The 15109-nt window shown below is 39.7% G+C and overlaps 1 protein-coding gene and 1 non-coding gene across 13 annotated transcripts in view; both read right to left on the bottom strand.

Annotated features, from left to right (window-relative positions):
- The window catches only part of SKAP1 (src kinase associated phosphoprotein 1), a 329438-nt gene that overhangs the window by 248989 nt on the left and 65340 nt on the right, over positions 1–15109 (bottom strand). The window lies entirely within an intron of this gene.
- On the bottom strand, positions 6344–6559 carry LOC123569670 (small nucleolar RNA U3). Its single transcript, XR_006693474.2, has one exon. It is a non-coding gene; the product is annotated as a small nucleolar RNA U3 (small nucleolar RNA).

The raw sequence follows: 15109 nt of genomic DNA, 5'->3' as shown, positions 1-15109 counted from the left end.
CACCACAGTTTATCTTGTACAGAATCAGGGTCAAGTTCTAAAATTTGATATTCATTTAAAAACGAGATGGTTTCTACAAAAACATTTAAAACCTCCTCGGAAAAACTCAGCTATCATGCCTTTGATATTTTCCTTTTTATGAACATGGACATATTATTCACCTGAAGGCAAATGTTATGTAAAAATTTTTTAAGCTGGATTAGTTATTAGAGTTCATCTAGGCTAGGTGGATATCTCAGCATTAACATGCCAACACAGTCTCTGTATCTCAAGTTATGAATACTGCATTTGTTCTCTCAATAGTAGAGATGAATAAATTTCCACTGTTTGCCAGACACTTTGTGAGGGTCTAAGAGCACAGAAAATCCAACTGTGGGCCAGTTTGGCTGAAATAATCAAATTGTGTAGAAGTAATATAATTGGCCCAGAACATGCAAATGGTAAAAACTGGGACCACAAGAACCCATGTCTGACTAATGCCAGAATGTGTCTTACTGCCTGCAGATTAAGAGTTGCTGAGGCCGGGCATGTTGGCTCATGCCTGTAATCCCAGCACTTTGGGAGGCTGAGGCGGGCAGATCACAAAGTCAGGAGGTCGAGACCATCCTGGCTAACACAGTGAAACCCCGTCTCTACTAAAAATACAAAAAAAATTAGCTGGGTGTGGTGGTGGCTGCCTGTAGTCCCAGCGACTCAGGAGGCTGAGGCAGGAGAATGGCGTGATCCCGAGAGGCAGAGCTTGCAGTGAGCCGAGATCGCACTACTGGACTCCAGCTGGGAGACAGAGCAAGACTCTGTCTCAAAAACAAACAAACAAACAAACAAACAAAAGTTGCTAAAGGAAGATTCGGGATCAGAGAGAAGCCTGGCAGGGGAGGGGAGGGTCACAGAGAGGCCAGGCCCAAGATGCAGAGGGAGGTCAGGCAGAGGGGCCAGGCCCAGAAGAAGAGAAAGTGGCAAAGGGCCAGCTCAGCACCCCAAAGCAGTTATGCTGAGTAAGGGACAGGGTAGGATACTGAGTAGGTTCCATCCTGAGAGCCTCTCTTGTCTCTTGTGAAGTACACTGTGATGTCATGGAAAGAGTGAGAAGCAATATGATGAGGTAAAGACTGACAAGGGTTGGGGGAAGAAAAAAAATCAAGGAGAAAGGTTGCTGATTTGGAGCATGTGAAATAACTACCAGTTATCACTAAGGATTCAGTTGAGGTTGAAGACTAAGCTTTACTGTAGTGCAGCCAGGATGGAGGCTCATGCCTATAATTCCAGCACTTTGGGAGGCCAAGGTGGGCAGATCACTTGATTCCAGGAATTTCAGACCAGTCTGGGCAACATGGTGAGACCCCATCTCTACAAAAAATAAAAAAAAATTAGCCATGTGTAGTGGCTTGCACCTGTGGTCCCCACTACCTGAGAGGCTGAGGTGGGAGGACTGCTTCAGTCCAGGAGATTGAGGCTGCAGTGAACCATGATTGTGCCACTACACTCCAGCAAGGGTGACAGAGCAAGACCTTGTCTCAAAAAAAAAAAAAAAAAAAAAAAAAAAAAATTAATTAATTAATTAATTAAAAGGTTTACTGTGGCGCAATCCAATTGTGCAATTTTTCTCCAGAACTGAATAGCTTTCCAGATATACAAGTAGAGAAGTTGGACAGTTGAACTGATGATCCGAGATTAGGATTTTTCTAGGCTTGTGAAATGAAAAGACAAGAGAGTCAGAGAATACTAGAGGACTAGAGGGATAGGTCATAGAGCTCAGGCTGACCAGAGAAGAAACCAATTGCCAAAGACTTCACTATAGCGCCTGCATATATTAAATACCTTAGTTCATTAAAACACTTAAAAGCAGGAGATATCATTACTCTTCTATTTTAGGAGTAGAACTGTCCTTTGTCCCACAGGTCCCAAACCTCTCCTACCCCTGTGTTCCCTATTTCAATGGATGATATTACTATCCACCCAGCTGAAACTTGGGAATCATCCCTTTACCTCTTTTTCTATTACTATATATATCCCATCAGTCACCAAGACCTGTAGATTCTACTCCCTTAATATCCTTTTAATCAATCTCCTCTCCATCTCTGCAGACACTGAATTCACGTGAGCTCTTAAAAGGCCTCACCCACATCCATGTAACCACATGGCAAACAGTCCACCTGCCCTCATCCTCCTCCCTCTGACCTACTCTCCTCAGTGCTGATGGAAAAGGGAATGGAATGAGCATGAAGAGCAAAGTCTTTGCAGACATGTCTGGGTTGAAGTCCCAGCTCCTCCATCTTCTAGCTGAGACTTTTTCTGCAGCCTCAGTTTCCTCACCTTTAAAACAGAAATAATAACCACATCTTCCTCGTTTGGTTCTTGGGAGGACTAACAGAGGTAATGCATGTAAAGAACCTGGTAAACCACCAATAAATGTTCAGCTGTTAGTCATTAGCATCTTCATTATCTTAATGACCTAAAAGGCAAGCCTAGTTCCATCATTCTCCTGCTTGAAATCCTTCCATGGCTCACCTCAGCTCTCAGGTCCTCCCCAGCTCCTGCTGACACTCCTGCCCACTTGTTGCTGCACCCTCTGCCAGCAAACCTTTTCTTTCATGCCTCCTTCTTCTCCTAGTGGACCCTCCATGATCCTTCAAGGCTCAGCTCAGTGTCCTATGTTAGGGTTCCCACAGCACATCTGTGCATGCCTCTCAGTAACACCTATAATACTGTATTAGCATCTTCTTGTCTCTCTGTCACTGAGCCCTCAAGGGGCAGTGGCATAGAGCTTGTGCTCAATAAATGTTTGCTAAATCAGTTAATGGAGGTAAGAAGCAGCAAGGGCTGTCTGAGTTCGGTATGAGACTCATTCAGTATAAGAGAGCATTTCAGGGAGGGGTAGGGACAAGCTTGGAGAGGCAGACAGAGGGCAAGGCACTTCCAGGCAATGCTATGAAGTATGGATTTTATTCCGAAAAGATGGGGCTGGGGTGCCTTCATTTTCCTCTAAATCACTCACACAAAGGCAAGAGGGGAAAAAAGAAAGAAAATAAAAGTAAGGGATGAAAGAGAAGAGAGACAAAAATAAGAAAGCTTTGTTAAATTGAAACCTTCATCCAAATGAATAATTTTTTCCCCCAAAGCCTGGCTTCAAAGACAAACCACAAAATGACCAGCAAAAATATACTTCAAAAGACACGACCGAATACACATTGTGGTGGCAAGAATCCAATATATAAATACAATCAATTTGTTTCCTCATTAGAAGCTTTCATGAGGAAAATGATTTAATACAAATGCTAAAGCTACCGACATAGATTAATTGAAAAATAACAACAGAATCCTAATGAAAGATATAACATTATTTCACTCATTCACACTACACCAAAATCTGAATCAATAAATAATAACAGAATTTTGAAAGCCAGCTTCTACTGGTAACCACTCTAAGAACTACAATGAATTACTGACATTTTTCATAAAATGCCTATCCTTATGTGTACACTTTTTTCTAGTTAAGAACTGAGATGTATACAGAAATCCAGAAATCATTTTAAAATTATTTCACACTTTTCCTAAATTTGTATCAACTTACTTAATCCACATTATTGCTTTTGCCCTCAAGTTGACTTTTTTCCCTAATTGTACAAGATTCTATACTAAAGTATCATTCTTTTTTTTTTTTTTTTTTTTTTTTTTGAGACAGAGTCTTACTCTGTTGCCCAGGCTGGAGTGCAGTGGCATAATCTCGGCTCACTGCAACCTCTGCCTACTGGGTTCAAGCAATTCTCCTGCCTTAGCCTCCTGAGTAGCTGGGATTACAGCTACTTGGATTACACCACCATACCCAGCTAATTCTTTTGTATTTTTAGTAGAGACAGAGTTTCACCATGTTGGCCAGGCTGGTCTCAAACACCTGACCTCATGATCTGCCCGCCTTGGCCTCCCAAAGTGCTGGGATTATAGGCATGAGCCACTGTGCCCGGCCTAAAGTATCATTCTTACCCATTTATTACTTTGTACAGTATGTACAGCAGTCATAATTAAACCCTTACATAAAGTACCCAATTATCCAAGTCATAAAAAAATGGAATGGACTTTGATCTAAAGGCTAATGACTATGTGACCAGCTCCTTTGGTATATCAATACAGGTCAGGGGTCCCCAGAGGTTTGATTACAATCAACCAGTCAATCCAAGGCTTTACCTGGCTCCTCTTGGGACCAGGGCTTTCAGTTCTGTCCCACTTTGAGAGATTCTCCAGCATCAGAAACATCTTGAGATGTTGCCAGTTCACAAGGAAGCACAGAGCAGCATATGAACATATCCCTATCTCCTCACTCCGGGAGCTAAATCAGGCTGAAACGTTGTCAGCTACTGACAGGTCTTAAGCCCTGCTGGTAAGATTTTCCCCTCATTGTTAAAATTCAGTCGAGAACCAAAATAGGCACCTACCTCACAAACAAAAAACAAAAAACAGGGTCTTCTGATAAAGATTTGTACACACTTTCCTGATCTTAAGAATCCCTTGGACCTCTTATTGAAGGACAAATTCTCAGGGTCCACCCCAGACCTAGTGAATTAGCATCTCCAGGGTAGGGGCCTAGAAGTCTATATATTTTAACAAAATCCCCAGGTAATCATATGATGGGGCAATTTTGGAAAATATGGTAAAGGAAACAGATATTTACCAGTGGTTGCCTGTTAAGGAAATTCTAGACAAGCAGCTCTCAATTCAAATATTGACTGTATTCTAAAAGTTCATTTCCAGTTGTTTGGACCTTGGAACACATTTTCCTAATGAAACAAAGTTGAAAGTTGTCTGGGCCAGCTTTGAAAATCTATTAAATCTTGTTAACAGATCTGAAAAATTGTGAATACAGTCTTTAATTTTCAGACCAATCATATTTCAAAAGTTGAAGCATATATCCATAGAATATATTTTCTCATTGACATAACATTCTGAAAAGTGGTTAGGGCACCAAATTATATGCATTCCTTATTTACAGTGCTTTGTATACAAATTACACCCAATGATACTGAAAAATAAATAAAGTATGGCAAGGAGATTTGTCTTCCTTCTCTGGGTACAGGGAACATAGGCAACCTTTGACATTCTTATCCTCTCTTTCTTTGCAACCATTTTCTGCCTTCCAGTGGCCTCAGACCTTGCGCCAAAGACCCAAATCCACTACTAAAGCATCCCTCCTCAGCTTACCTATCCCTGACTCATGTTTTACTCTTCCAAACTACCTATCTGTCCTCCTCAAACCCAGTCAAAATTCTTATTTCTGAGAGTTGGTTCCATTTTGTCTTTTCTGCCATACCTCCCATTATTACTCTCTTTTACCTAATCAACAAAATCACCCTTTGGTTCCCAAAAATGCCTAAACTTTATCACCTCTGTGTCTTAGCACATGGTAATTCTGCATGCAATGTGTCTTACCAAAAACCTATCCCATTCACCCCATGGCCAAGTCTTGATGCCAACTCATCCATGAAGGCTTCTCAAGCCCACCAGAGAAGGGACTTCCTTCTCTGGGCTTTTACAGTACCATGTATGTGCAGTGTTTTGTATGCCAATTATACCTCAATAAAACTGGAAAATAAAATAAAATATGGCCTCTTCTAAAGCCTTGCCACAATGTATCTTAAATTATAGTTATTTGTGCATTGTTTTTTATCTTTCCAGTGAGGTTATAAATTTCTTGGGAATATTTGTTGGCTATCCACTATGTGACATGTTTGTGTTAGGCACTTTTATGTACATAACAACAACCCTATAAGGTAAGTGTATTGTATAATGATTTGGTTTATTCTGCTCAAAAATAAGTTATAGAAGGACTGGGACCTATGTTGTGTTCACCACAAAAATGCTTTGCACATAGCATATGCTCAATAAACATTTGTAGAAACTATGAGTGAATGAATGAAGTGGCATTATTCACTTTTTATGACAAGGTTGAGCCTCAATAAGAGTGGGTTCAAATTCCAATTCTAGAACCTAATAGCTATGTAACCTTGAGCAAGTTGATTACCTTTCTGAGCCTCAGTTTTCTCATTTGCTATATAGGGATTATAACAGTATCAACCTCACACACCTGTTGTAAGGAAAGCCCTTGAAACTGAGTCTGGCACATGGTATGTGTGTGATGAATGCTAGCCGTAACTATTATTCTAAAAAAAAAAAAAAATCACATAGGAGGAGGGAGGGGATAGCATTAGGAGATATACCTAATGTAAATGACGAGTTAATGGCTGCAGCACACCAACATGGTACATGTATACATATGTAACAAACCTGCACATTGTGCACATGTACCCTAGAACTTAAAGTATAATAATAAAAAAAACCCACATAAATGGGAACCACTCAGACTGTGTCCTCTCCTCCTTACTCTCCCAGAGGAAGAGAAGAATGATTGTCAATGGCAAATGGCAGGTGCAGCAAAGCAGCACCAAGAGTCAGCTTCATGCTCTGGAGAGAACACTACATCTCCTCCTCATGGTTTCTGGTGCTCCACATGTCTAGGGAAACTTCTCTAGCAACAAACTATAGAAATGATCCCTGAAAGTACAGTCTTTATGACTGTTATGCTTAAGCTGCAGAGATAAGGAGTCTCTAAAGCCCTTATTCTTTCTGAGAAAACGCATCCTCTGTTATTTCTACAACCTTCAGTATTCCTAGCACAGTGCATTGCCCGTAATAGCGGTTCAAAAAACCACTTCACTGAATGTGCTCAGTGAAGCCATCTTAACCAAAAGTTGGAAGGAAACCATTGAACAGGTCTAGTGCACATGACTGAACAATCAAAAGTATTTTCACCCTCCAGGTGAATTTGTATTTTAAAACACGATGTTTAACCCAAACGAATCTCTAAGTGGTGAAACTGCAGGCATGTAACAAATTGAAAACAAACCTTCAGACCTTCTAGAGCAGATTATCTGGGGGTAGTGGGCTCCATGCTGGTCCACGGAGGAACTAAGATGAGTCTAGTCGCTCACTGGCCCAAGAACTGCTTGAAAAACAAGAATATGTCTTATCTGACACTATCTTGATCACCTGGCATCGTGCCTGACATAAACAAATAGCCAATACATATTTGTTAAGTAAATTATCTGCTTCCGGTCTATAATCCTCACCCTGCTTTTAGTTGATTCCATTTCTCTTTATTACCAACATAAAAATCAATCATGGTGACTGATGTTTTGAGAAGGAGGAAGTGAATGGTTTACTTAAGCACCCTCACTTTGGAAAAGTAGTCCGACAAATACAAATGTTTTACTAAATAGTCACACAGAGTGGAGATAATCCTCTTCTAATGAAGGATTCATCCTGTGTCAGTTCAGCGCAGCTCAAAGGGATAACATCTGAAAAATGGAAGTTGTTCCCAGTCAGTGATACCTCATCTAATGAAGGCCTTGAGAGTCAACTTCCTTAATTAAAAAAACAAATTTAGAAAAATAATCATAAAATAAAACTCAAAGTACTGCTGCATTTCACAAGGCTCAAAAATAATTTCATTTTCATGTGTATGTATTTAAACACAGAGTAAAACACTTTGGAAGACAGTTATTTATTTGCACAGAAGTGACCCAAGGCCAGGCTGCACAATTAAAGCCTAATTTCCTCTTCCCACATCTTTCCCTGTCGGTGCCAACTGTTTTCCCACCTGAAAATTGAATATCCTTCAACTCTTAAATCTCTGCCCTTTTTAAAAATATTTATTTATTTATTTTTGAGATGGAGTCTAGATCTGTTGCCCAGGCTGGAGTGCAGTGGAGCAATCTCAGCTCACTGCAACCTCTGCCTCCTGGGTTCAAATGATTCTTCTGCCTCAGTCTCCCAAATAGCTAGGATTATAGGCGCCCACCATCATGCCCAGTTAATTTTTTTGTATTTTTTTTAGTGGAGACAGGGTTTCACTATGTTGGCCAGGCTGGTCTCAAACTCCTGACCTCAAGTGCTCTACCTGCCTCAGCCTCTCAAAGTGCTGCGATTACAGGCGTGAACCACCACACCCAGACAACAAATTACCCTTTTTTAAAAGTTTGCTCTTTCAACATGGAATGGAGGAGCAGAATAAACTGGAACAGGGAGAGACTTGAGGCAGAGAACCAGAAAGGAGAATTCTGCAGTGCTTGAGTACAATTTTATGAAGACTAAAGTTTAGCTAGTGACAAAGGGAGGAGAAAGGGGAGGACATTTAGAATGAAGAATCAACAGGCCTTGTTGATGGTTTGGGGAGTGAAGGGGGACCAATCAGGAATGACTCCCAGGATTTTGCCTTGGGAGCCTTGGCCTAGAGAAAGCAGAGGTAGACTTCAGGGGTGAGAAGAATATAAGATAATGAGTTCAGTTCTGGACATTCAAGCAGTTAGGATTCTTCTGGCCACAAGTAACAGAAAACCTGACTGACAAGGTCCTAAGCAAGTGGAAGTTAATTTTTCCCACAAAACAAAAAGTCTGAAGACAGGAGATTCCAGAGTTGTGCAGGGCCCAAGAATGACATGAAGGAGCCAGGCTCTTCCCATATTTCTGCTCTAACACCTTAGAGCAGAGTAATGTCCTACTGCATTTCAGTGTATTACTATCTCCCAACTATAAGACTATCCTGTGAGAATCTATCAGAAGTCTTCTTACATTTATTTGGCCATAATGATATTTTATGTAAACTCTAGATCAAGCACTGGCAAAAGAGAATGGCTTATAGATCACGATTCTGTTGTCAAGGAAGAAGGGATGGTGGCTGCTGAGTAGGCATCCAGCAGGGTATGCCCAGCTTTGTGAAGTTTGAGGTATCTTTGAGACACCCAGAAGGAGGTATGCAATATGCTGTCTGGTGCCTTGGAGGGAGAACTGCAGCTGAGCTACAGAATTGGGAGTCTCCCATGCACCGGGGAAGCTGTGGAACTATGGACATGCATGTAACTGCCTCCTAAGGAGAATGTGGTGAGGAAAGAGAAAACCCTGAGGAACAAGAGCAAAGAGGGCAAGGTAGAAAAATGAGCTCAAGGGCCTAAAAAAGAGCATAAACACAAGGAAGAAGAAAACCAGGAGAATTCATGAGAATCAATGGAGAGTTTTTCACATTTATGAGAAAAAGGACGTGATCAACAGTGTCAAATGCTACAGAAAGACCAAATAAGACAACGACTTAACAGTACCACCTGGCTGTGGCAATTGGAGACATTGGTACATTGGAGAGAGTAGCTCAATAGGAGCAGAAGCCAGATTAAAGGGGACTGAAGAGTGACTGGGAAGTGACTAGAGACCAGGAAGCCAGAAATAGCTAGTCTAGGCTTCTATTTCAAGAAGTTTGGCTGCAAAAAAAAAAAAAAAAAGATGCAAAGACAGTAGCTAAAGAGGGAATCACTGTGTACGACACAACGTTTTTATTAATATTAGGAGAAATTTGAGCATATTTATATAATGATTGGAGAGACATACTGAAGAAGGAAAAGCTAAATTTAAGAAAGAGGAAGTCTCTATGTCAAGAATGGAGTGAAGATAACAACTATGAGCCAATGCTTCAGTCCTTAAATATTGTGTGGAAGTACTCTGAACTCAAAAGATGACAAAAGGACAGGGTACTGTAAAGCCACAAAGACAAACCTTAAAAGGGGAGAGGTCTGAAGCAAGATTGAATAGTGAAAGTCCAGAAGTAGCAGCAGGGAGCTTGAAGAATGCCAACAGCACTTTGGGAAAATGAGCAAACTCTATTTAAGAAGGCCGCAAGCAAACAGGTTCCTGTCGGAGAATCATCCTTTAGGATAGAGAAAAGAGGTGGAGGATATTATGGGGTTTGGTTATAACAGGACATAGATTCTAGGGAACACAGAGGAAAGAGTTAGAAAAGAGGTCTTCAAGAAAGAGGAGAAATGGTAGAGACAAGGAAGTACAAAGCTGAATAGGGATGCTGCTGACCAAAGGTAGAGGGCTGGCGATAGGTCTCAAAGACAGCTGGAATGCCTGGCATCCACGCTGTGTTAGAACTCCAATACATGGTCAGTAGCCCTGTAACCTTTTGTCACAGTTCCAGTTAGAACATTAGAGATATGTTATTAGAGGAGACACTTGAAGAGATGGATGCCTTGGCTCTGTATCTACTAACACTCAGTAAAAAGAAAGCATCCTTATTTCCAAGAAAGAATATGTAGGGTTGGCTACTAAATAGTAAGTTTCCTAATAAAGAGGGTCTCTTGCTGTTCTCAGGTCTAGTCTAGGACCTAAAAACACATTTATAACAGTTTTTCACCATTCATTTTACTCACATCATTGAACTCATGCAACATGCCAGCACCATGCTAGATCTTTTTTTTTTTTTTTTTTTTTTTTGTGACTGTAAGACCATTCATACCTTCAAGAAGCTTACGATCTCCAGAAATATGTATTCTAAGTTCTGAGAAACTGAATTTAAAATGAATCTGATGTGTGAAAACAGTGCTTCTCAAATGTTAATGTTCATACTGTACAAATAAACTTAGGGTAGTATGCAGATTATGATTAAGTAGGTCTCATTCAATGGAGCCTGAGAGTTTGCATTGCTCACAAGTTTCCAGGTGATGCTGTAGTTGCTGTTCCATGTTGATACTTAGAGTACCAAGGACCTAAAGACCAGCAAAAGCAATTTCATGTCTGATCTTTTCTTGTCTCCCCTATAAAGTCCTGATAATCTTTCCTCCTTTCCTTGCTAACCATCCTATCCAGTATCCATTTTTCTAATTAAAACAAGTTAGGGGGTGGAGGCAGAAGCAGAGAAGCTAGAAAACCTCATGAGGGGCTTTTTCTTCTAAGCAACTATTAGCTACATACACTGCTTTCATGAACATGCCAAACATCTATCTCATGTGATTAAATACTTCTGTGGAACCACTAATATTTCAAACAGGACACCTAAATATTCAATAGAAGAATAAGAGACTGAGAACAGCAATTAATTCTAGTTATGCCATATGGCAGCATAGAACACTGGCTGGAACCTGAAAACTCAATTTCACAAGAGTCTTACTTATTCTGAATTTTAATCATTTTAGGATCAGCAAACATATGCCTACCAACCTGCTCCATTTACACAAAATTCTGAAGCATAATCACACTGCACACTCAAAAATGATGGGTTTTTCCCAAATGGACTTAAAATTTCTCTCCTACAAGATTTGCAAGATACAGTAGCTGCTGACAGCTCCAGTTTCATCTCCCTGTTAAATATAATCTTCACACAATTCTTTTAAAGAATAGTATCACTTGCTTCCTCACCATTTTCATCATCAGCTCACAATACTGCACGAGTATAATTTTCTCTGGTCTTGAATTTCTCAGCTCTGTGTTGGTTCATGAACCCTCCTATCCCTGTGCACTCTCTTCCCTCCACCGTGCCTGTCACTGCTGAGACACCCATGCCACCATCTCTTCTCTCCATCTCACCTCTCCAGAATGGAAATATTATCGCTTTCAACACGTACTTCATCTCCAGTCCTCTTAGAACTAAGACACCTTCATGTCTCCTGTACATTTAATAATTTCAAGATAAGGACAGAAAAATCAGTTCTTGCTTTGTGAACTTTTGTCTCTGGTGCTTGAGAGACTATCCTAATATCCCCTGAACATGTTTTAGTGATAACATTTACTGCACTAGGGCCAAAATGATTTTCTGCCACTTTCAATTCTAGTTCAATAAAAGAATAAGAGCTTTGTTTCTAACCTCTGTCATTTTTAATATCATAAAATGATTTTTAAATTATAAAATTGAGTTCCATTTCCTACTGGACTACCAATCTCATATTAGCTTTCCTTTTATCAAATTTATGAAAAAAGTCAGAAATTACCTTTCCTTTTTTTAAAAAAAAATCAAAATTTCAGGATATCCCAGGTAGAATGTTTGAATTGAATTTTAGCTCTTAATAATTGCTGGTTTAGGAGTTTTAAAGACGTACAAAAGTTAGCTACTTCCTGTTACTTATGTCAGAAATAACAAACTGGAGGATTATCCCCTAGTTCAGTATTACCCAGAAATAATAAGACTATTCCTAGAAAATTATCCTTAAAAACCATATCCCATATGGAAGAAGCGTATGATTTTCTGAAGCCAGAGTGAATAAAATCCATGGTTTCTGAAATGCAAAGTCAAACCAGTCAAATATTTTTTATAACATTATATTATGGGGCCGGGCATGGTGGCTCACACCTGTAATCCCAGCACTCTGGGATGCCGAGGTGGGCAAATCATGAGGTCAGGAGTTTGAGACCAGCCTGGCCAACATGGTGAAACCCTGTCTCTACTAAAGATACAAAAAATAGCCGGGTGTGGTGGCACGCGCCTGTAATCCCAGCTACTCGGGAAGCTGAGGCAGGAGAATCGCTTGAACCCAGGAGGCGGAGGTTGCAGTGAGCCGAGATCATGCCACTGCACTCCAGCCTGGGTGACAGAGTGAGACCCCAACTCAGGAAACAAACAAACAAACACACCAAACAAACAACAATAAAAAACCATTATATTATGAAAATTTTCAACTCTGCACAAAAGTTGAAACAACATTCATGTACACCCACAATCTAGTGGATATATTCTGTGATTAACATTTTATTTGCTTTGTCATATATTCATCCATCCATATTATTTTTTATACATTCCAAAACAAACTGCTCAAATTAGTATACTCCATCCCCAAACAATTCAACATGCATATAATTAACTAGACTTCAATATTTGTTTACAGTTTTTTTAAATCAATAATCTTTGAAAGATGCCACTTCATTTTTTTTAATGGCTTGGCTAAATAAAATTCTAAATTCTAAATCCTAATATTTAAACAAATTCTATTACTTTGAGTAATTTCTCATATATCAGTTTTCTCATCAACAAAAGAACAAAGGCACTTGGTAAACATGATAGAAGGTCTAAATTACCAAACTGTATGGGCCTTGTGGTTATGGAAGAATCTACAAATGAGAGTCACTCACTAATATAACTTGGAGAAATAGCTAATTGGAGATTATGTGGGCATAAATGTTTCTGTAAATTATAATGAGAACCTCAACAAGGCTCACAAACTCAAGAGGCAGCTTTGAGTTTGAGCATTTAACTATAATATATCTTATATAAACCACACTGTGATAAAAACTACTAGAAGCTGGACAATTTAAGAATGGTTCACTACAAATGGCGATTTTGTAACAACAAAGCACCAGCATCAAATTGGAATTTTCTTGGCTTTGCCATGCTGTAGTACTACTGATTTGTAAACTCTCTATTAATTGTCTAAGTAAGAGCTGCCACAGGGATAGCACTTATTTTATGAGCTGTTTGTTCCCCTACACTAATTTTTTTTTCTTTCCTAAGATTGGCCCTGGAAGGGACACCCTTTGAAGCCCGAAGAATCAAAGCTACTGCAAAGCACTGCTGAGAGTTTTGAAAGAAATATGAAGAAACTACGTCACACCTGGGGCGATAGGCTGAGATCTTCCCAAACAGGTCAGCAGTTGGTCTCTAAAATATTCCTATTGCCAAGGAGGCAATGACATCTTGTGTAAATCAAAAACTAAAACCCTAAGGTATCTCATTTCCATTTTAAATGCTTGGGGGCTAAATATGGATGTCTAGCACTCAAGAAGTTCCTGTGGGATTGATTTTTTTCCCATCTTCTCTGAGCCCTTTGCTGAGTGTGATAAGCAGGACTGCATTTCATTATCAACCCTGCTAACACTGCACTTCAGGGAGACTAGATGAGGCTACACAGTAGGAGAGAAGATCCAGAATCCAAAGAAGAAATGATTCACATGGTGTGATTATAAAAACTCACTTTATGCTCAACTCATTTTCAACAGAATCATGAAATAAAATCCCAAGAAATGAAATTTCCTGCATCATATTCCAAATTTTTTAAAAAGTCATGGGGGTACCATAAAAGAAATCAAACAGAAGTTTTATAGTTTGGTTGGTAATGTGTGCATTTTTGTAGCATTTATTTAAAAAAATAATTCTAAACAACATTTTGGGTAAGCAACATAGAAATAAAACATAAGATTATCATTAGGGGAATCTTCAAGTGACTCAGTGTTATAGAAGTAACATCAGAACAGAGCTTGGCTCCTGACAGTTGGCCCAGTGCTCTTGGATTTCCCTCCCCTCTGTTCCAGTTTCCCTGTAACGCAGAAAGTGGATACTGCATGGGTCTATATCAGAAACAAGAGAAAACATGCAAATTAGAGAAAAACACCATCAATAAGGTCCCAAGCCACAGGTTCCTGGAATCCACAAACAGATAAATACAGAGAGGTATTTTTCATTGGCTTTCCTTAAACAGAGAAAATAGCATAGCTCTGGGACAAAAGGCTAGCTCCAGATCAAACGAGACTTAAAATCAAAGCCAAAGCAAACGGTGATAAAAATGAAGGCAGTAATTTCATACAGATGATCTTTTTACACAATGTATGAATTAAGTCCATCTACAGACAGTGAGGCTTCATGTATTAAAAAAAAATGACACAGGATTTTCTGAAACCAAGACAAATCCATATTGAGTAGCTAATAGGAATGTGCCCAGGTGATAACGATGGCTAAAATTCTATCAGGAGTAAAGCAAATTTCAGTGACCTAACTCTACAGTTAAAGAGTATGGCTCAGCTTATTATTCTATTGGGTTAGTCAGACTGGAAGGGTGCAAGTTCAGTTACTTGCCTGTGTTCTAGCTCACAATCCATAACTCCTTTTCACTCCTGATGGAACATGTTATTCTGTATGAAGAGCTCAGTACTGGGAAGAATTACACATGATCTACTTTTGCAAGTGATCTAAAAACTCTATTAAAAATACATTTTCCTAGGTGCTATGGCTCATGCCTGTAATCCCAGCACTTTGGGAGGACAAGGTGGGCAGATCGCTTGAGGCCAGGAGTTCAAGATCAGCCTGGCCAACATGGCAAAATCCCGTCTTTACTAAAAATACAAAAATTAGCCCAGTATGGTGGTGTGCACCTTTAGTCCCAGCTACTTGGGTGGCTGAGGCATAAGAATTGCTTGAACCTGTGGAGGTTGCAGTGAGCCAAGATCATGCCACTGCACTCCAGTCTGGGTGACAGAGTGAGACTCTGTCTCAAAAAAACAAAAAACAAACTAACAAAAAACAACAACA

The sequence above is a fragment of the Macaca fascicularis genome, chromosome 16 (assembly GCF_037993035.2).
Source record: "Macaca fascicularis isolate 582-1 chromosome 16, T2T-MFA8v1.1".
NCBI lineage: Eukaryota > Metazoa > Chordata > Mammalia > Primates > Cercopithecidae > Macaca > Macaca fascicularis.
The sequence above is the reverse complement of the archived record's forward strand: the minus strand, read 5'-3'. Positions and strand labels throughout refer to the sequence as shown.